Genomic DNA, 23075 nt, shown 5'->3' on the forward strand with positions numbered 1-23075 from the left:
TTCTCAGGGAGAATGAGAAACTATAGTATTACTGGTTAGTGGGAAGAGATGGGGATGAGCATGGGAAGGTGGAAACAGGTCAGGTGGTGAAAAACTTTGAATGTCACTGTTAGGAGTTTGGACAGGGAGGAGAATCAGGAAGTGTCAGACTCAAGCCTGGGCTTGCTGAACACTCAAGGCACCAACTTAAAGGAGTGAGAAGTTCCCAGCCTGACCAGGAAGATCTTATCTACTTCTTGCTGCAGTAGAAACTAATTCCAGGATGTCGCAGACTCCAGGGAAGCTAGATAAGGCAGGCACATGATATTCCTGGCTGTGAAAGGCAGAGATGAGAAAATCAGTCACTGTATTTCTGAGCCATTGAAAGCAATGTAAATCTCATTAACATGTATTCATTTAACTCCTAGTGTATGCAAGACAGAGATGATCAGCATCAAAAAAGGGTGTTAGTCATTCAGTCCTGTCCAACTCTTTGCGACCCCATGGACTGTACCCTGCCAGTCTCCTCTGTCCCTGGAATTCTCCAAGCAAGACTACTAGTATGGGTAGCCATCTCCTTCTCCAGGGGATCCTCCCAATCCAGGGATTGAATCTGAGTCTCCTACATTGCAGGCAGATTCTTTACTGTCTGAGCCAAAGGGGAAGCCTGATCAACATCAAGCCTAAGGTCAAATACCCATGCCTGAGAGCTTGCTTCCAGCCTTAGCTCTGCCATTGATTTGCTGAATGAACTTGGGCAAACTGCTTCTCCTTTCTGGGCCAAAGTTTCCCCATTGGTATAATGTGGGAGTTAGATTTGAGAACTCTGGCCATGACTTCTAGCTCTTCCGTTCTGTGACTCTGACTTGCTCTCTGATCTTAGGCAAGCCCTTTCCCCCCTTTCTAGGCCTCAATTTCCTCATCTGTAAAATGGGAGGCAGGCCTAGACCTAGCTCAGGATATACAGATCCAGGGCAAAGGACACCCAAGTCTCCCCCTTCTCCCAGCCCAGGGTCCTAAGCCATTCCTCCAGCACACTTTAGCTTCCTCTACATTTCTCATCAAGATGCAACATACTTTAAATAGCATCTGCATGACTGGCTGGTTTTTTTTCTTCCCAGAGAAGCTCTCTACAAAGTGTGCCAAGTGGCAGCTGTCAGGGCCGAGGTGGCATTTCCCTCAGTGATGCTGACAGCAGCTGTCCCAGCGCAGGCTGAATGGAATGGAAATGACATCATGTTTATTCAGGAAAGATGTTCCCAGACCCAGATCAGTGTCAGCAAGATGCCGGGACGCTCGAGGACGGAAAACATGCCCAAGACCAGTCACTGGATCTCTTCTCCTGGAGCACACCCCACACTACACTCCCCTCCTCCTCTCTCCCCTCACAGAGGCACTGCACACCATGCCCTGCAGACCCACACCACCCCATGCAAACAGATCTCCACACATGCCACACACCCCCACACAAAAACACCCACCACACACACTTCCCCCTCACACATCACCCAAACACATATCAACACACGCCACAGTGGCAGCACACACATATGTACCATGTGTTCACGGATACACAAACACCCAGAGGCACACACAGACACACGTGGTAACTCCCAATCTCAATGCAGACAACCACTCCTCACATATACTTTCAGGTAGGGGCAGAGCAGCTGGGATGCAGAAGAAGCTACAGGTGCTAAAGTGTATAATCTGAACCTGCTTCTCTGTTGCTTTTCGACAATGGGTACCATCTAGTCCTTCATACTATTTCAAGGACTGAACAGCAGAGGCAATATTTTGTGCCAAGAAGACTTTGGAGTTGGGCAGATTTTGAATTTAGTCAGGACCATGAGTTCTGATGCTGAAGCTGAAGCTCCAATACTTTGGCCACCTGATGAGAAGAGCTGACTCATTGGAAAAGACCCTGATGCTGGGAAAGATTGAAGGCAAAAGGAGAAGGGGGCAGCAGAGGATGAGATGATTAGACAGCATCACCAACTCAGTGGACATGAGTTTGCACAAACTCCAGGAGATAGTGAAGGACAGGGAAGCCTGGTGTGTTGCAGTTCATGGGGTTGCAAAGAGTCAGACATGAGTTAGCAACTGAGCAACAACAACATCAGTTCTAACTATGATACTGGGCATGATCTTTAATTACTCTGAGCCTCAGCTTATACATCATGAAAATGGGATATTTAAAATAATCGGGATGTGTAGAAAGCCCTAAAGGTGCCACCAAAAATATTGTTAGAACTAATAAACAAATTCAGTAAAGTTTCAGGATACAAAACCAAAATATCAACACACTAACAGTGAGCTATCAGAAAAATAAAGAAAACAATCCCAGTCACAATAACATTAAAAACAATAAAACACTTTAAAATACTTAGGAATAAATTTAACCAAGAAGGTGAAAATAAAAGCTATAAGATGTTGATGAAAGAAATTGAAAACACCAATGGAAAGATATCCTATGTTCATCAGTTGGAAGAATAAATATTGTTAAAATGTTCATAAAGTGAAAGTGAAGTTGCTCAGTTGTGTCCGACTCTGCGACCCCATGGACTGTAGCCTACCAGGCTTCTCCATCCATGGGATTTTCCAGGCAAGGGTACTGGAGTGGGTTGCTATTTCCTTTTCCAGGGGATCTTCCTTACCCAGGAATCGAACCCGAGTTTCCCGTATTGCCAGCAGACGCTTTACCCTCTGAGACAATTTAGAGATACGGTGCAATCTCTACCAAGATTCCAATGGTATTTTTCATAGAAATAGAAAAAAGAATCCTAAAATTTGTATGGAACCATAAAAGATCCCAAATAGCCAAAAGCAATCCTGAGAAAGAAGAACAAAGCTAGAGGCATTATTCTTCCTGATTTCAAACTATATGACAAAGCTATAATCAAAACAGTATGGTACTGACACAAAAACAGGCACATAGGCCAACGTAACAGAATCAAAAGCCCAGAAACACACTCACACATATATGGTCAACTGATGTTTGACAAAGGAGCCGAGAATAATACTTTTCAATGGGGAAAAGATAGTCTCTTCAATAAAAGATGTTGGGGATATTCACATGCAAAAGATTGAAACTAGGGACTTTCCTGGTGTTCCAATGGTTAAGAATTCACCTGCAAATGCAGGGGGCGTGGGTTTGATCCCTAGCCTGGGAAGATTCCACATGCCTCAGGGCAGCTAAGCCTATGAGCTGCAACTACTAAAGTCTGAATGCTCCAGGGCCCTTGTCCTGCAACTACTGAGCCTGTGCACCCTAGAGCCCATGCTCTGTAACAAGGAAGCTGCTGCAACAAGAAGTCTACACACCGCAATGAAGAGTAGCCCTTGCTTGCTGCAACTAAAGGCCCAATAAAGTGAAAGGGAAAGTCACTTGGTCGTGTCTGACTCTTTGTGACCCCATGGGCTATACAGTCCATGGAATTCTCCAGGCCAGAATACTGGAGTGGGTAGCCTTTCCCTTCTCCAGGGGATCTCCCCAATCCAGGGATTGAACCCAGGTCTCCTGCATTACAGGTGGATTCTTTACCAACTGAGCTATCAGGGAAGCCTAAAGGCCCAGTAAAGTCACAAATAAATAAAAAAATTTTTTTTTTTTTAAAGAAAGAAACTATACCCCTACCTTCCACCAATCACAAAATTAACTCAAAATACATTAAAAGCCTGAAACCGTCAAACTCCAAGAAGAAAACATAGAGAAAAAGCTCCTTGATTTCTACAGAAGTTCCACTCCAGCTCTAAAGGGCTCCCCACAGATGAGTTCATCCCTGCTTCCTTTGCTTACCCAACACCACAGCCCCTGAGTTAGATTATCTTGTAGGTTCTATTGCCTACCTTCCCTTCCATATGACTTTCCTATTGCTAAAACAAAACAAAACAGAAGAACTGAACAGCTACCAACTGTGGACCACCTGCTATGTGCCGGCCACTTTTATTATTTGTGTCAGTGAAATCTGACAACAATTCTGTGAGGTAAGGAGTCTTATTCCCATTTGACATGTGAGGAACTTGAGGTCAAGAGAGGGACAGTGACTTACCCAAGGTCACAGAGTCAGTGTTAGCACGTCTCCTGCTCCGGACTCTGCTATTTCCACCCTGGCACTGACAGCACTTAGCTTCCCTGAGTCAACACTCATCCCAAGATGGGTGCAAGATGGCACGAAGCGGTTTAGAAATGGGGGTTGTTTGTGGGGGGCGGGGATGGAGACATCCTTCTATTTTACACACAGCTGTGGCTAATATAAAACACAGCGTCTGGAATCAGATGGTCCCGGGTTCAAATTCTAGCATTGCCACTTCCTTAGGCAAGTGACCGCATCTCTCGGAGCCTCAGTTTCCTCATCTAAAAAATGGGGATGATCAGAGTACCTATCTCATGGGTTTGTTGTGAGAATTCAACAAGGTGAATACTATATGTGTAAGTACAGAGTTTAGAACATGCTGGGGAGAGGTGCCTAAATGGAGCTAGAATAGCTCCAAGACATCAATAGCTGTTGAAGTGAGTACATGAATATGTGGGAGTTCATCCTATTTTTGTGTATGTTTGAAATTTTCTGTCATAAAAAGATTTTGAAAGAGTTTATCTCAGTGCCTGCTACTAATGTTAACTGTTATTATAAGAGGAGGGGTAGGGTGGGAGTAGGTAGGGGGAACTTTCCTAGAATGGGACTACGCCCTATAACACAGGATTACTGTCACCTGAAAGCAGATACAGCCACCCAAAGGGTCAGGAGTAACTGTTAAAAGAATTCACTGACCTGCCCTGTTTATCTAGTTTCCTCCTGTTCTACTTACCTCCCCACTCGTAATAAGGTCCCACTTGTCCCCTCCTCCTCAGCTGGCCTAGATCCTGCCTGCTCCATCCTGGCACTGCACCACAAATGAAATGATGATATTCTGGTTTCATTCCCTCTCTTTTCCCATCTGTTTTTTCTCTTTTTAAAAACAGCTCTATTGAGATACCATTCACATATCAGTCACTGTATATCTTCTTTGAAGAAAAGTCTATGCTCAGTTTGTAATTTTTTATTTGTCTTTTTTGTTATTGAGGTGTAAGCATTCTTTATATCTTCTGAATACAAATCCCTTATCCAATATATGATTTGCAAATATTTTGTCCCATTTGAGAGTTCACTCTCTCTTAAGTTGGAGTCTCTTTTTCCAGATGCCATCTGATCTCAGCTTTGCTAAATCCTGGAAACTTCCCTGGGGAATGCTGCTTGCTGACTGTGTGACCATGAGCAAGTAACTCAACCTCTCTGAGCTTCAGTTCCCTCATCTGCAAAGGGTGGGCCATGACACCTGTTTCACAGGGTCACTGTGAGAAACAACGCGGTGAAGAAATAAAAGCCACATGGTAAATGTATTTCCCACAGCCCTCACAACTGGAATCTACCTGAAATCTACTTCAAATGCCTAAAGGCATCATCATTTGATGGAGAATCATTTACTTAATGTAAATTGTATGATATTAAATTGTCTTTATTATACAAAGTTATTTAACATAAAGCTATTACTATTTAGAACCTGTAAAATATAGCACTCATCAGTCACTCCTGGTAGAATCCAGGCATTCAGCTCTTCCAGTCCAAGATGTACTGGGTCCATGCCTTTGTCTCCTACCTCCTATCCTGACAAAATAAAAATAGAAGGAGAAAAGTTAATTTAAACAAAGAATAAGTCCACAAGAGCAACTGTTGAGAGGGGGAGGGTTCACCATCTTTCTCTGGAAACCAGGAATTTCAACAAATGTGTGAAAGGTAGAAAACAGATGGGAGTGGGCCGACGGATGGAATGGGCACAGCCTAGAATACACTCCGAGAGAGTCCCAGAGAAGGTGGCAGTGGAGGGCCAGGGAGAGAATCTGCCCTCGGGTCAAGGCAGGAGAGGCGGCTGAAGGCAATGCCTTACCTGCAGGTCTGCACGTGGGATCACATCCGATGGTCTCTCCAGCCCTGCCCTTTACCTACTGCAGCATCTATCCCAGGCTGAAAAGCAGAAAGCTCTTTTGTAAAGAGAGTAAACATATTGCCTGGGAAAGCTGAAGCTCCTCCTATGCATTTTGGTGAACTACAGTGAACGTCTCCCCATTCTGACATTTGCGGGGGGGGGGGGCCTCCAGGTGGCTCTCAACATACTTGCCTTAAAAACCAAGCTCACCAGTCACATAACCCACCTCTCCCTACCAGACCACACAGTCAAAATCTTCCGTTGGTGAGAGGGCTCAGAGAAAACTAATCTCTTTACAAAACAGCAGAGGAAACCCACATGAGCCACCCATTCCATTTATAAATATAAACAGACACCCAAGGAGCAGCAAGCATGTGAAGAGAGCCAGCATCACGAAAGAGAAAGATGAAGCTAAACAGTGAAACTGACCTGGAGGAAACAAAACTAATTCAGAGAATGGAGAGAACTTTAAAAGGTCCCTTAATTCATATATTCAGTTAGAAAATATTACAGCCATAAAATGAAGTCAGGTTGTCGTGAAAAAATGAGCAATCAGGTGACAAGAAATAACTGAAGGATTAAAATTATGATTGCATAGAAAATTTCATCAAAAAGCCTGGAATGTACAGTTGAAGACACATTCCAGACTATACAGCAAAAAGTTAGAGTTTAGTGTGTATATTATAAAGACAAGTTCTGTATGAACCACAGAAAACAGAGGAGAGGAAATAGCCAAAGAAATAGCAGCAGAGGAACCTCCCTGGGGGTCCAGTGGTTCAGAATCTGCCTTTGAATGCAGAAGATATGAGTTTGATCCTTGTTTGGGGAACTAAGATCCCACATGCCACAGGGCAACTAAGCCCATGTGCCACAACTAATAGCCAAATAAAATAAAATAAGAAATAGCAGAGAATTTCCCAGAGAGAATCTTTACAATGAAAGGACCTAAAAGGTACCCAGCATGGTGAATGAGAAAATTCCCATATCTAACACATATCTTCATGAATTATCAAGGTAAAGAAGAAATCCTTAAAAATTTCAGACAGAAAAAGCAGTCCACCAACATAAGAATGGAATCAGACTACCACTAGCCATTCCATCAGCAACACGGGTTCTAAGACAAAATACTTTTAACATTCTGAAAGAAAATTATTTTCAACTTTAGATTCTAAACCCATCCTTATTATCAGTCAAACATGAGGGAGAGAATTTTTTAGACAAGCAATGACTCATCATTCCATGTACCCCCTTTTAGGAAATACTCTAGCAATAAAAGTCTTCCCTGGTAACTCAGATGGTAAAGAATCTGCCTGCAATGCAGGAGACCCGGGTTCAATCCCTGGGTTGGGAGGATCCTCTTGAGAAGGAAATGGCTACCTACTCCACTATTCTTGCCTGGGAAATCCCATGTCCATGGGGTCGCAACGAGTTGGACATAACTGAGTGACTGTAACTTTCACTAGCAATAAAAAGGAAGCAAACCCAGGAAGAGAGAGACATGGGATTCAGGAACAGTGGGCCAACCCAAGGTGGAAGGATGACCATGAGGTTGCAGGGTTAGAAAACACCTGAACAGAAGGGAGAGGAGATTGGTTGGGTCAGGAAGAGGAAATGGGGAATTTGATAGACTGGTAGAGTAATAAAAAATTTGAAAAAAAAAAAAAAGGAAGATATGATAAAGTGTAAAAAGGCGGCGGGGCGGGGGGGTGGGGGGGAGCAATTAAAAACTCCAGGAAAAGCAAATATTTGTAAGAAAGTCATGTTCCAAATACAAAGCAAACTAAAATATGGCAATATTTTGAGTGTTTGATAGAGCTTAGAATAAAGAATCATTTTGACTGTGATATTAGGACAAGTCTCCTACCAGTGACCTGGGGTCCTGACACTGGATTTTAAGACAAGAAGCGGAATCCTAAGATATTACTTGACTCATCAGTGAATAATGTTTACATACTCACAATAATATAAATGCTCTTTCTTGAATTTCAGTATTTAGAGTAAAACTGTGGATGAAATACAGAGTTATTGGCTGTGGTTGAAGGATATAAGTACTATATGTGAAGAATATAAGTACTAGCAACCTTGACAACATGAAAATAAAAGTGTATCTGGCAGAAAGGAAGAACAAAGTAGGGGTGCAGAGTTCTCACTTTCAAAGTGGGGAGTCAAGAAACACATTTAAAAACCATGGTTTAAGAGTAGTAAGCAAGAAATGGTTTGAAGTAAATTATTTACATATCATTGAAAGTTTCAAGGTAACAACTGGAAGACTTAAAAACAATTACTTAAGAAAATGGGTAGACTAAGAGAGCTAAATTCCCATCTTTTAGATCATGGGGTTGATCATGGTATAAAGATGATAAACCAAGAGATAGAAAAAAAAAAAGCAAATTAGCTAGAGATATCGAGTTACCCATTAGAGAGTCAGAAAGACAAACTTTTTTTTTTTTTTTTGAAAGTTGCTTTTCCCAGATGAGACGGATGGTTGGGGGTGGGATGGAAAAGGGTAGAAGACTTGTTTGTTATCACAACCTCTTCTGTACCATTTGTTACTATGTAGGCATAGTGCTGTGATTCAAAAGGGATTGTTTAATAGACAAAAAGAAGTGTTCCAGGTATTCTAAAAGGAAAGACTCAAGTGAGTACAAGACTCTCTGTCTGCCATCTGGCTGCCATTTAAATAATTTCCCTTCTGTTTAAATCCCAGCTTTGCTTCCTGACAGTTCTTTGATTTGGGCATGCCACTTCCCTAGCCTCAGCTTTATCTCCTGTAAAAAGGGAACAGTATCCTTGCCTAGTCAGGCAGTGTAGACACTACATCATGATGTATAAACATCCCAGCGCCCTTCTTCTTTCCTCCCCGGCTCCCTATTTTCCCCCTGACATCCTAGGGAGGCTTTTTGGAACCCGAGGTGTAAGACTGTTTTAAAAATTCAGTCGAAAAAAAAAAAGGCCTCAGTCCCTGAGAAACAGCCTTTGCCGCACAGCGGTGAGCGGATGTTTTGCCTTGGTGCTGTTTCTGCCTTCCAAGGAACGGTCTGGACCAGCTGGCGTGTGCTCGTGCCTGTGTGTGTGTGTGTATCACAGCCTAGTGGTCCCTATTTAATACTTGGGAAGGTGGTGTCAGCTGGAGGCTGCCGTGCTGCAAGCTTCTTGCTGAAAACGAAGGGCAAGGGGGTGACTGCTTAATGACTAGATGTTAAATGTTCCAAACAATTTATACATTTAGAATCCTAAGTTTTCAAAACTCAGCCCGCCGCGCGGTTCTGCAGATCTTGTTTATAACACATTCGGCTAAAATTATCTCAGTGCATACTGCACCTCCTATAGCACAGATGCTCCGGAACCTCAGCTCTGTTTTGATCCCAGATATTCGTGCTGAAGCTATTTGTGTTCGCCGTAAATGAAACACGAAACCGAGGAACAGTGGCTCTGGTGGTTTTTATAAATATATGCCTAATCTTCACGGCGGGCACTGGGGTTCAAGTTTTATTTATGTGTGTTTTTGCCTCCTGGTTCCCCCAGGGGCTTGTTTCCCCATGCGCCTACAGGGGCTGCTGCCTGCATGGGGAGAAGAAGGCAGGATGGAGCTGAGTCTTCTTCCTGAGGACTGTCCTCGTCTTTGTCCTGGGAGGCAGCTTGGAGCAAAGCAAAGATCGTAGGCTTCAGATTCAGCCACTACTTGGGGCAATTCTTTCCCCCCTGCCTGACCTTACCTTCCTCATCCATGAAACGGGGACAGTATCATTTCCTATCCACAGGGTGTTGTGAGGATTCTATGAAATGCTCAATAGATGTTAGTTCATTCATTCAAGGGGTATATCCTGAGTAGACCAGGGTTATTCTTAAGCCCTGTGCTTTATTAGATCATGTGAAAAGCTTTAAACACTGCAGATATGTAAGCCCTCCCCTCAGATCAAACATGTATGTCAGAATCTCAGGGCCGGGGAGACCCAGGCATCAGCTTTTAAAATTCCCTAGTGTTTGAGAATCACTGACCTAGATAAGTGCTTCCCAGACTTTCATGTGCACACAAGTTCCCCAGGATTTGTTAAAGTACAGACAGTGGTAGAGTAGGTTAGGGGTTGGGGAAGGGCTAGTGAGAGCTGCATCTCCAAGGAGCGCACGGGTGATGCTGATGCCGCCAACTGGAAAGGCAAGGTTCTAGGCACTGTCAGTTCCCATGGGTATCAAGTTACGCTGGGTAGAGGTAGTTACTGCCTACAAAGATCTCATAATTAAACAGGCAATGACCATGATAAAGGTTACAACAAGAGAAGTACAGGGTCCTACGGGAGTGCATAGGGTACCATCAGATCAGGCTTTGGGAGTGGTGGTGGGAGGGGGTCAGGAATAACTTCCTGGAGCAAGCTAAGTGTTGGCCAGAGGAAAGAGGAGAGATACTGGGGAGACTGATGATGGCAGATGGAATAACATGTGCAAAGGGTCAGAGGCAAGAGAGCGAAGCACGGGCGAGTAGTTCAGGGTGACTGGAGTTTCCAAGTGAAGCTGGATCTGTAAGCAGGACCTAGATTACAAAGCAGCTTACTGGCCCTTAAGGTTCAAGGGATGGACATTTATCCAAGAAGAATGGGTGGGGAAAGCAGTGAAAAGCTTCCGCTGGGGAGAGAATAATCAGGTTTGCCTGGTAAAATTATCAATCATCCCCCTTGCTCCATCTTTTCACCAAACCCCATCAACAAAGCATCTCTGCAGAATACAACTCAATACCACCAATCAATGAGGAGGGCAATCAAGTCCCAACCATGCTCAGAGCTCAGGGCTAGCTGCTGCTGGGCGAGGTGGAGATAACATTGACCTTGTCCCCATCCTCTAAAAGTTCTTGACCTGTGTGTGTTTGGAGTGAGGGTTGGCGGGAGACCGACACCCAGAGAACATGAATAGGAGATGGAGTCCAGTAGATCTGGGGAGAGGAGTGTGACGTATGATGGGAATTAAAGGGGCAGAGAGGGGTTCTGAGAGGGCTTCTGAGAGGAGGAGGACTTTTGGAGGCTGATACAAGGAAGAAAGGAGAGGCCATTCCAGAGGGACTGTCATGGGACATGCTGACCAGACCAGCAGAACCACAATAAAGAGTAAGGGGGCAGGGCCCAGCTAATGATTCCCAGCAGCTGGCACTCAATAAATTTTGGTTGAGTGAATGTTGAAGGTAGTGTGGGGTTATGGACTGAATATTTGTGTCTCCCCAATGTTCACATGTTGAAATACTGACCCCGGTGTATTTGGAGATGGGGCTTTAGGGAGGCAATTGGGGTTAGTTGAGGTCAGGAGGGTTTCCCAGGTGGTGCTAGAGGCAAAAGAACCCACCTGCCAATGCCAGAGACATAAGAGATGTGGGTTTGATCCCTGAATTGGGAAGATCCCCTGGAGAAGGAAATGGCAACCTACTCCAATATTCTTGCTGGAGAACCCCGTGGACAGAGGAATGTGGCAGGCTACAGTCCATAGGTCGCACAGAGTCGGCCACCACTAAAGCGACTTAGCAAGCATCATGCACACGCCAGATCACGAGGGTGGGGCTCTCATGAAGGGATTAGTGTCTTTATAAGAAGAGACACCAGAGGGCTCACTCTCCCTCTCCCCCTCCCAGCCCCCCTCCCCCAATCTCTCTCTCTTTTTTTTTTTTCCTCTCCCTCTCCCTTGGCTCTGCAGGGCCACAGTGAGAAGGCCATCTCTAAGCCAGGAGGAGAACTTTCACAAGGACCCAAATCAAATGACACCTTGATCTTAGGCTTCCCAGCCTCCAGAGGTGTGAGAAAATAATTTATGGTCTTTTGTTATGGCCACCCAAGCTGACTAAGACTGGTGCAGTCTGAGTGTGAAGGGTCTGGCTGCACTGATTTCATTGGTTCTGCTGGCAAATTCTTCAGACACTGTAACACTTCTGCTTGGTTGGTAAACAGTTGCTGGCCCAAATCCCTGGACAGCAACCACTGCCACCCCTGATACAAGGCCACCCAGCCCTGACGCCAGGCCATCTTGGCTCTCCCTCAAACTGCTGGGTTGTTTCATCCTCAAGATACTAAAGGGTTAATGTCCTGACTACCAGGTGACCTTGGGGACCCTGCTCTAGGGCTAGTGTCACTGATAGTTAGGGCCACATGGTCCAGTTGTTAAGGATTTGGAATGTCACTTTTGGTTGCTAGCAACAGGAGGCACCTTTGGGAGATTCAAGTCCAAATGCAGGTGAGCTGGAAGACCGGGCCGGCTCCCTGAGGCAGGGGTTGGATGCAGACAAAACCAGGGCCTGAAACCCTTAGTATCCAGCCCAGGAAACAAGCTTTGTCTCATGCTGTGTTTCTCTCTGCACTGCCTGTCTGCTCCCTTCCCTCTCTGGCACCTGACTTCCTTCTCCTGGGTCCTCATGGCAGGGCATGGCCAAGAAGATCTCCTAAATTTAGGTGTCCTACGGTCCAGCCATCCAAGGAGCCTGACCTCTCGTCAGTTTTCAGGTCTGATTGATCCAGGGATGGCCTCTGATTGAGCCAGCTTGGGCCGCTTGCTTAGGCTGGACTAATCAACTGCAGCTTGGGGCGGGGTCATGCTTCCCAATAAGGTTGCCAGTGCCCTAAGGCTGTGGAAGAAATGCGCTTGTGTTAGGAATCAGAGATTAACAGGTAGTTTCCAAAAGAGGACAAAAGTCCCAGAAATGAGAAGAGGCTGGGCAGCCAAATCATAAGCATCCACTAGCCCAAACTGAGGAATGTGGACTTTGTAAATAGGCCGTGGGAAGCCAGGGGAGGTTTTGGAGGCATAGGCTGATCTGAATGAGGAAAGATTTTTCTGGTAGGTATGTAGAAGATGAAGGAATAGATAGGGACCAGTGGAGGTCACTACAGTTTTCCAGGACAGAAGTGATGAGGATGCTACCCTGTATTAAGGGTTACAAAGCAGGCAGAAGAGGAGTGGGGATGTAGGAAATCAACAGGGGAGTGAGTGACAGGAAGGGGTCAGGGTGAATCCCAACTGTGGTCTTGGTGACTTAGGGCTCCATTCATAATTTGGGAGTCATTCCTATGGAGGGTGATGGGTCAGAACCCTGGAGAAGGCCAACATTTCACATTTGGAATCCACCTGAATCCCTTCCCAGGGTGGCTGAAGAGAGGAGGAGAGCTGAGATTAATCCTCAGTACCAGGAGAAAGAGATTGCTATGATCTTGTTAATCTTGCAAATGTAGGAATATGGGAATATGGGCCTGGCATTTTCACAGCCAGGAGGCTCAAGGAATTTCTCAAAGGCTGAACATCTTTATCAAGAGTCAACAAACTACACTTGTCTTGAAAATAGTTTTATTTGAACACGGCCCCACTCATTGATTTACAGGTTATTTTCCCTGCAAAGCCCCAAATGTTCACTATCTGCCCGTTACAGTGAAAGTTGCCTGACTCCTATTCCATCTCAGTTGCCCCAGCTACCCCTCATTGCCAGTGTCACCCAGCTCCAGAGACCAAAGACCGCAAGTCTCTTCTTCCGCAGAGTAAGACCCAGACAGCCTCTGGGATGCACAGATTAAAATCTCTGTTTTTAATTCAAAAGTGTGAGTCCTGGTTTATCAGGCCCTACCTGTCAGTTCTGAAGTCATTACCAGGTTGTATCCCTGGAGGCCTGGTGAGTCCTCACGCAAATAGAATGCCTGGGTGTCCCCAGCTGTGCCAGCATCCTGGCAGCACCTGGATCAGACTGCTCCCTGGGCCTTCTCTTCCCCTGGAGAGTGGATGTCAAAGCATTCGCAGGAAGGCTGAGGCTGATTATGAAGCTGAGGAATGAAACAGCAGAGAGGAAATCCTGACAATCCGACTGTGAGGGCCGGGCGAGGCGGGGAGGGGCAGCCAGAGACATAAGCGCAAACACCCCGGGCGTGCTACCCAGCCCAGCCAGGATGGAAGGAGGAGGGTAATTAGGAAGGCTCCGGAGGAGCATGACAGGGTAAGAACGAGGGCTTCCAGGTTAGAAGGCTGGGCCAGGGGGAGTCTGAGCTTGTGAAAAATGTTTAACACAAAAGCAAAAGTGCTTCAGGGTGCGGTCTGGGGAGAGAGATACGAGATAGAGACACTGCTTGGTGCGTATATAATGCTAAGGGAAGACAGAACGTTCTGGTTTCTTCCTGCCCCTCATGAAGGAGAATGGTATTCAAGGAGAAGGAAGAGCTAGTCCTAACAGGAGTGGCTCTTATGTACCAGGCATCCAGCGTCAGTCTTTTGTTATTTTAGAGTATTTTTTTTGTGGCTGTAACACATCGATGCAGAAAACTGCACAAATATTAAGTGTACCACTCAGCAGCTTGTTACAAACTGAACACACCCATGTGACCTCCCACCCCGTGTCTCCTTTCCAGCCACTGTCTCCTCCGAGGGTAGTCACTACCCTGACTTCTAATGCCCTAGATTGGTTCTGCTCCTTTTTGGACTTCCTGTAAATGGAATTACCAAGTATGTTCACTTTTGTGTCAGGCTTCTTTCACTCGATATTATGAGACTCACACACTCCCGAGCCTGCAGTTCTAGGCAGGTCTTTTCCATCGTATGCATCGTATGAATGCAGCACCATGTGTGTGTCCATTCTAGTCTTTATCCTCCCTCTATTCTACAGTCCACGTTCAATTAGGATTAAGTTTTTTTATGTAAGAAAAAGGTATGAAAGAGAATGTCCTTATATTAGTTTGGAAAAGTGTGTGTGTGTGTGTGTGTGTGTGTGTGTATTGAGAAAGAGAAGGAGAAAGGGGGGGAGAGAGGGAATTCATTCTATTCTGATGGACATTTGTGTAGTTTCTAGTTTGGACTGTTATGAATAGCTCTGCTGTGGACATCCTGTAATCATGCTTTGATGGAAACAGGCACGCATTTCTGTGGGATATACTTAGAAGTGGAGTTGCTGGATGTGGAATAGATGTAGATTTAGCTTTAGCTGATACTGATTAGGACATTTTCTTATTCGCATTTTATAAACAAGGGGACCAAGGCTCAGGGAGAAGTGATTCTCCCCAGGATGTCCAGGTTCCTGGGGTCTAAAATCTCTGCCATTTCCTCCCAAAGCATCAGCCTTTGGAGAGGTCTATAGGGCTTGCATTGTGTTTTGGGGGAGGGAGTTGTTCGTTTTTGTTTTTTGGGGTATTTAAAAATTTTTTTGGCTGTATGGCATGTGGGATCTTTGTTCCCCAGTCAGGGGTCAAACCCATTCCCCTGCTTTGGAAATGTGGAGTATTAATCACTAGGCCACTAGGGAAGTCCCGGCTCTGCATTTTAATCATCATTTTCAGACAATTGGATAGACTTGTCAAAGAGGCCCCCCCAAATGGATCTGTGCTGATGTGAACCTGGAAGGGATGATGCAAGTGCTGGGGTTTTAGAAAGTGTCTTTGATTTTACTCGAAAAGGAGTTGCCAGTCACGCCGGGTTGTGGCAAGACTAAGGCTTGGGGGAAGAGTCATGAATACCTACCCAGAGGTGGAGTTCAGGGGCCAGGTCTGTATGGATGCTGAGAGTGTAAACAGAAGGTGGAGAAGAGGTGGGACCAGAAGCCAGGAAGCCAGAAAAGGCCACAGGAGGCAGTGACATGGGGAGCAGGGGCAGGGGGGTTGCTTCTAGTTTCTGAGGGTGTTTGGCTACCAGGGTGGTTTTAGTGTCAAGTGTTCATCTGTCTGACCAGGCTATATGGAAGCTTCCAGGATGGCCTGGAGATGGCTGAGTGTGTACAGGGGTTGGTAACGGGGTTGATGGGTGCTCTTATGTGGTATGTGATCCCTGAGTGCGTATATCCAGGGTGAATAAGTCTATGTGAGCAGGTGAGGTGGGACTTCTGACTTTCTCCTAACCAAAAGAACATGGCAAAGGTGATGGGCGGTCACTCCTGTGATTAGGTGCATACAGCAACACACGCACACACATACACACACACACGTGCAGACAGCTCCATCTCGCTAGCATGAGCTAGTGAAGTCCTCCATGTTGATGGGTTGAAGTCAGTCAGTCTCTTGAGACAAGGAGCTGGAAGCAGCCTTCAGCCAATGTCCAGCAAACAGCTGGGGCCCTCTGTCATAGGCTGCAAAGAAACACATTCTGCCAACAACCTCAGTGAGTTTGGAGAAGGACTTCCCCCGACTTGAGCCTCCAGATGAGGATGCAGCCCAGTGGCCACCTTCTCTGCTGCCTTCGGAGGTCTGGAGCAGAGGACCCAGCTAAGACACGTCGGACTCCTGACCCACAGAAACTGCAAGATAATAAATATGTGCTGTTTTAGGCCACCGTGTGTGGGAATTTGTTATACAGTGAGAGAACACCAGTATGGTTGGGTGTATCTGAGTGTTTGCAAGGTGTGGGTCACTCTGGGCATATGTGAGAGTGGGTATGTATTTGGACGGCATGAGTTGGAATGTGTGTTTGTGTATTTGAGTGTGCATCTAGGTGTGTGAATGTTTGAGTCTGTGTGTGGGAGTGGCAAAGGGATGTGTGTGTGTGCTAGTATATGTCTGGGTCTATGAGTGAGCAAGTGTGTGCGTGCACACATGTGTGTGCTGTTCCTCCTCCCCCCCAGACTCTTTGATTACTTCCTCCCTGGGTTTGATGTTGGGGGTGAATAAAATTTAAAGAGCTCTAAAAGTTTTAGAAGAGCCCTAAAGGGAGTGGCGCTTTCTGTGCGTGAGTCGTTACCAGGAGCAGCTGTGAACTCTCGATTTTAACTGGGCCACAGCTGTTGGGTTGCAAGGGGAGGGACAGGTCCCTTGGCTGGTCTGTCCCCAGCCCCCACCTCCTGTCAGATCTTTGGGTAGGTACAGAAGCAGGAGGGCAAGAGGGCCCCTGGAACCCTTGTCTGGCCAGACTCTCCGTCCTCCTCCAGGATCAGGGCAGTGGATAAGGGCTCAGTGCTTTGGGGACATGGGCTGAGCCTGGGTCTCGCTGGTGCCTCGCCCAGGTCTCGGGGCTCCTATCCGTCTGTCTCCTGTTTCCCTGTGCCAGGAATCACCACCTGAGACCTGGGCACCCCCACGCCTTCGCATCCACACACCCGCTCACACAGGAAAATGCTCATCTGTGAAGGCAGGCCATACTTGCAGTAACAGCAGCGAGGGCGGGTAGAGCCCCCACCGTGTGCCAGGCCCTTTGCTACATCTCTACGCGTGTTAGATCCTTGAAGCAAACTGGGAGGGGGCTGCTCACCATCCCCACTTCACCCACCAGGAGACTAAGGCACGGAGGGCTCACAAGTGCCCCATGGTCACCAGTGCACTGACCCGTACACAAACACTCACTCACACACACATGTCCACACGCCTGCCCCCCAATTACATCCCACTTGTTCACACTTACTGATACTCACACACATTTGATGAAGACATCCAAATACTTGCCTGCCTTCTCAGCCGACAGTCACACGCACACACATGTGATCACACAGGCAAATACGGACCCTCACACACACAGGTGTGTTCACCACCTACAGGTCCTCTCCCTCGGATGCAGATACACCACCTCCCCCCTTAAGCAGCCACTCACACTGACCTCAAGCGTGGTTAAACATGATCTCAGCCTCAGAACTCCTCCCAGGCTCCTCTTACAATTGTTAACGCAGACCAGTCACGTTCCTTACAGAGCTGAACCCCCCCACCCACTGCCTGAGGGCAGGGCTGGGATGGCTTCTTTGTGGGTCTGCGGTGGGGCTGGTGAACTCACCTGTTCTCACAACTGCCCGTCTGCAGGGACTGGAGGAGGTGGTGCCTCTCAGGGCCCCCGAGATGGACAAACCTACCCACTGTTCACCACCGACCCGGTTCCTTGTCTATTGCTCACGCCAGGGAGACACAAGCTTTTCTCCTCTGTCACAAACATGATGTGTGACATTTGCGTGAGCCACTCACTCCCACCCTGGCACTTGCAGGCACTGGTTGAAATGCCCACCCTTGCCCTCGCACTCAAGAAGTCATGACTGTCTGACCTCCTTGACCAAACTGGCCCACAGGATGCTGCCCTAACAAAGAAGCAGAGTTCCCCAAGAAGGACACCTGCACCCTCCCAGGCCAGCCAGCTCACAGCTCCTGCCACCTTCATAAAAACAGTTTCTGCCTTCTCACTGCACCAGGACACAGGACTTGCCACCCGCCACACAACAATGCTGATATATCTCCCCTGGCTGAGGCCACGCCTGAGCTGGAGAAGAAATGGAGGTGTGAACCCACACCCCTTTCTGTGATGGGGCAAGCAGCTCTGTGTTCAGTGACAGACTCATCTGATTCCGAGGATAATTCATACTGCCAAGGAGAGAAGGACTTGCCTCCTCCTCTCCATCAATGATTGATTCGTTCAGCAGCCCTCCCGGAGATTCCTCTGGACTGGGAGAAGAGGGTAGAGAAGAATCAGAAGCAGGGAGATGGTGGGTTAGCAACACACCACACAGCCAACCTCAGTGCAGTGAGAGAGAGAGAGATGAGCAAAGAGGTTTTATGCTAAGTTCCTGCCACGAAATTTTCCTAAAGCCTTTCCTCCTCTTCCCTCCCTCCCCCTCCTTCCTCCCCACACCTCCTCCTTTTGGTCCCACTGTGTGGTCTGCAGGATCTTAGTTCCTGGACCAGGGATCGAACCTGGGCCCCCTGCAGTGTAAGTGCCAGGATCTAACTACTGGACCACCAGAGAAGTCCTGCTTCTTCCTCTTTTGCTCAAGAAACCATTTAGAAGCAAGTGAGAGGGAAGCTTCAATTCAGGCACTCCTGTATCCTATGGCAAAGCAAACTTCTCCACCCACTTGGGTCTCCTGCAGCCAACACTGAGTCTGTCACCCTCCCCAAAGCCTGCTTGTCACGCTGGCTGCCCCATTTCTGAGCAAGGTGTTTTGGGGGTGATGCCAAATGCTGCCGTCTTCATGCTTCAGTGAGTCTACCTCCTGGCTCCCTCCCTCCCTTCCCTCTCCCACCCCAGAGGAAGCAGAGTGACTTTCCTGACTGACAGTTTGGGGAAGGGTCAGCTGGGCTCAGTGTGCCCTTGAATCCTCTGTGAGCAAGCTGCCGACAGAGAGTAGGACTTCTCTGATGCTCTTCTCTGCCCTTGGAGCTTTCTGGGCCAGTTCCCCATGTCAGCACTTCCCAGGGGTACATGGACCTCATTCTGGGGTTTGGCTTGCAGATATGCTTGGCTCTCACCCATAAACATGCTCCCTCACCTAGCTTTCATCAGGAACCAAGGAGGCATCTGGCCTTTGTCAGACTTGGCCTTATTTCTTAAATTGATCAGAACTCAGATGGGGAAGAAAGTGGTTCTTTATTGAACTTCATCAAGAACTTCAACAAAAGGCACCTCTGTCCAGCTGTCCCTTAAATAAAAGTCCCACCTTGCCTCTTCCCTTGTCTCCATGCCTCAAGTTTAACCAGCGCTTGTCAATGCAATGTTTACCAGACACTTTCGGACTCAATCACGTTACTTGATTACCAACCTCCTCTCTTGTCCAAGGTGCCACCGTGGCCCGAGCAATCATAGCTCCCTCACTGGCCTCCCTGCTGGCACCCTCCCTACCTGCTGTCCTCTTCTCTCCTGGCCATGTGACAGGTGCCCATGCCTCCATCCCATGTCCTCACTCACTACTTGAAACATCCACATCCTATTTAGAGGGGACCATTCCTCTTGTCTCCCCCTTTTTTCTCACTTTCCCTCTGGACAGGGAGTCTATTTTTATTTTATTTCATGGAATTCATCTTTTGAAATAATTAACCACCTTCTTGCAGCAATTTTTCTTCACCCAGGAATGCAAAAATCACATAACACATTGGAATATTTTTTAACACCCACTTTAAATTATGCAGTTGCAATATTGTGATAAATATGTAGATTGGGGGGAGTTGGGGCAGTATGTTCTGAGCCTGCAGCTGGACTCCATCCATCCCAGTCCACGGAGGAGGTCAGTGGAGGGAAGGGGCACCAGGCACTCTCCTTGAACACCCAAAAGCAAGACTCGTCTTCAGCTTTTCCTTCCTCTGCAAACCCAAGATCCAGAACACAGCCCATTCAGCCGCTGTCCCCTTCTCTGACCAGATGCTTTATGTGCCTGACCTCATTTCATGCTCCTGATAACCTTGGAATCAGGACTCCAGTTTAACAGATGTGCAAAGTGAGACTCAAAGTGGCCAAGCAAATTGCCCAGGAGAATGAGCAAGCCCAGCACTGTTGGGCAAGCCAGGGAGTTTCCTGGCCAAGAGGACTCTTTCATGACTCTGAGATGACTGTCACATATCTTTGCCTTTCTCCTCATATCTCTAATGCTCTTCCACCTCCTCATGCTCAGTTCATCACTTTGCCTTCCTGTCTCCCTGAGGATGTGAGGCAATGTGAAGAGAACTATCTCTTTGGATTGGAGATGTTGGAAAATATTAAACAATGGTTCTCTGGTTAAGAAGACATTGGACTTCCCTGGTGGTCCAGGGGTTAAGAATCTGCCTGCCAATGTAGGTGACACGGATTCAATCCCAGGTCCAGGAAGATTCCACATTCCACAGAGAAACTAAGCTCGTGTGCCCCCATAAGAGAAGCCACTGCAATGAGAAGCCCATGCTCTACAACTAGAGAGTAGCCCCTGCTGGCTGCAACTAGAGAAAGCCTGCACACAGTAATGAAGACCCAACGTGGCCAAAAAAAAGTTTAAAAAAAGAAGACACTGATCTGGAGCACTTGCCAATTTGCGTGATTTAAATGTTCCCACTGTAGCCTATTTCAAGCTGCCAATGGTTTACTAACCAATTCACCAAAGGTTCCTGTAAATTTAACCATCAGTTCTTAAAGCACCAACTCCAGGGGCGCTACCAGGCTGAATCCACCTGCCCCAGACCCTCCAACCTGCTTGCACCAGTGTATTTGCTCTTGCTCCACTTTCCCTGCTCTCACAAAATGCTCCCCACTGCCCCTGCCTCTTCGTGAGGCTGGTGCCTGCAGGGGAATGCCCCAGAACCCTCCCCTCTCACCCAGCAGGATTGGACCCTTACAAATACTGCCTCTCCCTCCTGAGTCAGCCATTTCCTGCTGCACTTGATCCATCCACCATCACACAAGCACGTTGTGATGTCTCCTGGAAGAAAAGATTCCCATGACCGTATATCCTCCTCTAGGCACCACCCCATCTGGCTGATTTCCTTTGGAGCAAAAAGTCTTGCAAGAGCGTCTGGAGCTGCCTTCTCCACCCCTTCCTCTTCCGTTCACTCCTCAGCCTACCCGGTTTGGCCTTCAGCCCCATCACTCCTGAGGACGCTCTGGTCATCTCCGCAGTGCAAGTGCTGCGGTCTTTGGCTCTTTGGCCTCTGCGTTCTGGAAGGGTCGGCAGCAGCTATGAGTCTGCCTGCCACACCTGTTGAGACTTCTGTTCCTGCTGTTCCCCCCACCCAGAATACTCTTGTCCTGGATTTCTACGTGATGCAATCCCTCACTTCCTCCAGGTTTCTGCTTCAGTGCTGTTTCCCTGACCACCTGGTTGAAAAAAGTGTCCCTCGTCCCCTCTGTGTCCGTTTCCCTGCTTTATTCTCCACACAGTTCTCATCATCATTGGACCTATTACGTATTTATTGATGAATTTGCTTATTGTGTATGGCAGAATATAAGCTCTCTGAAAGCAAAGGCTTCCTATTTTGGTCACTGATTCCCAGTGCTTAGAACACATAGCAGGCGCTCAGTAAAAATACTTGTGAGCCAAGTGGATTAATCAGAGCACAGACAAAATAGTGGGACTAAAATTCAAATCCAGGTCTGTTTGACTTCAAAGCCTGTAGGCTTTTCTCTCTGCCACCCGGCCTTCTTTGGAGTTATTTTTATCAGCCAGAAGTCTCAAGGAGCTATTTCTCACTCCTAAGATTTGTTTGTTCTGTCATGGTCTTGTTGGTTCCCCCCACTTTTGGGCACCATAGTTAGAGACCCATTTCTAGCTTAAAATTTTTCATGGTACCACATGGCCTTTAGGAAAAATCTAAAATCTTGAGCCTGGCATACACAGCCCCTCTACCCCCATCCCCTGATCCTGATGTCCTTCTCTGGTCTACCCTCCTGACCCCAGCAGGGGCGCCCACAGCCAGCTGAGCACTTGTAGCTCCCATCTGCCCCAGGTTCTGCCCTGTATTCATTTGCTGCCATAACACAGTGCCACTGACTGGATGACTTAGTCAATCGAGATGTGTTTTCTCATAGTTCTAGCAGCGAGAAGTCCCAGATAAAGTACGGGAGGGTGAAGGGAAGGGTCTGTTCCAGGCCTCTCTTCTCGGTTGCAGGCAGCTGTCTTCTCCCTGTGTCTTCACGTTGCCTTCCCTCTGTATGTGTCTGTGTCCTAATTTCCTCTTCTTATAAGGACACCAGTCATATTGGATTAGGGTCCATCCACATGACCTCATTCGACCTGCATTACCTCTTCAAAGGCCCTGTCTCCAAATACAGTCACACTGTGAGGTACTGGGGTTAGGACTTAAACATGAATTCTTGCGGACACAATTCAGCCCCTAATATCTGGCTGGTCTAACTCAGTTCCCTCCCCTCCCCTTCTCTGACTCCACACCCTGAAGGGGGCATCTTCTTTCTTTTTCTGCACTCCCTTGAACTGCCTGCCCTACCTCCACAGGGCATGGTAGGTTGGAATAACTGCTTTTTATTTATTTTCCTCCCTTCATTTGACTATGAAGTCCTTGAGGCCATCTGAAAGACTCACTTGGGAGCCTACTTTTTGCCTTAGCACAAGGCCTGCACACAGTAGGTATTTTGGAGATGACTGAGCACGGACAGAAAAAAATGGCAGGAGGCAAAGAATAAACAGGTTTTTGAGGCATTTCTTCCTGTTGTTAAAATCTCTTGCTTCTTACTATCTCCTGAAACAATGCCCTGGAGCAGATGAAATAACAAACTGCCGAGAACTATAGCAAACTCCGGGAGATAGTGAAGGACAGGGAAACCTGGCAAACTGCAGTTCATGGGGCAAAGAGCCAGACATGACTTGGTGACTGAAGAACAAGAATGATACCTTTCCTACTACCACGGCCAAGAGCGAGAGTTCCTTCTGACTGTTTCTGGGGTCAACTCCCTGTGTTTTGAGAAACTGAGGCCACTGAGAGTCCTTAGATTTAATTCTGACTGCTTCACTAGTTGACTTTGTGAGCTTGGTTTGC

The sequence above is a fragment of the Cervus canadensis genome, chromosome 5 (genome assembly GCF_019320065.1).
Source record: "Cervus canadensis isolate Bull #8, Minnesota chromosome 5, ASM1932006v1, whole genome shotgun sequence".
In the NCBI taxonomy this organism is placed as follows: Eukaryota; Metazoa; Chordata; class Mammalia; order Artiodactyla; family Cervidae; genus Cervus; species Cervus canadensis.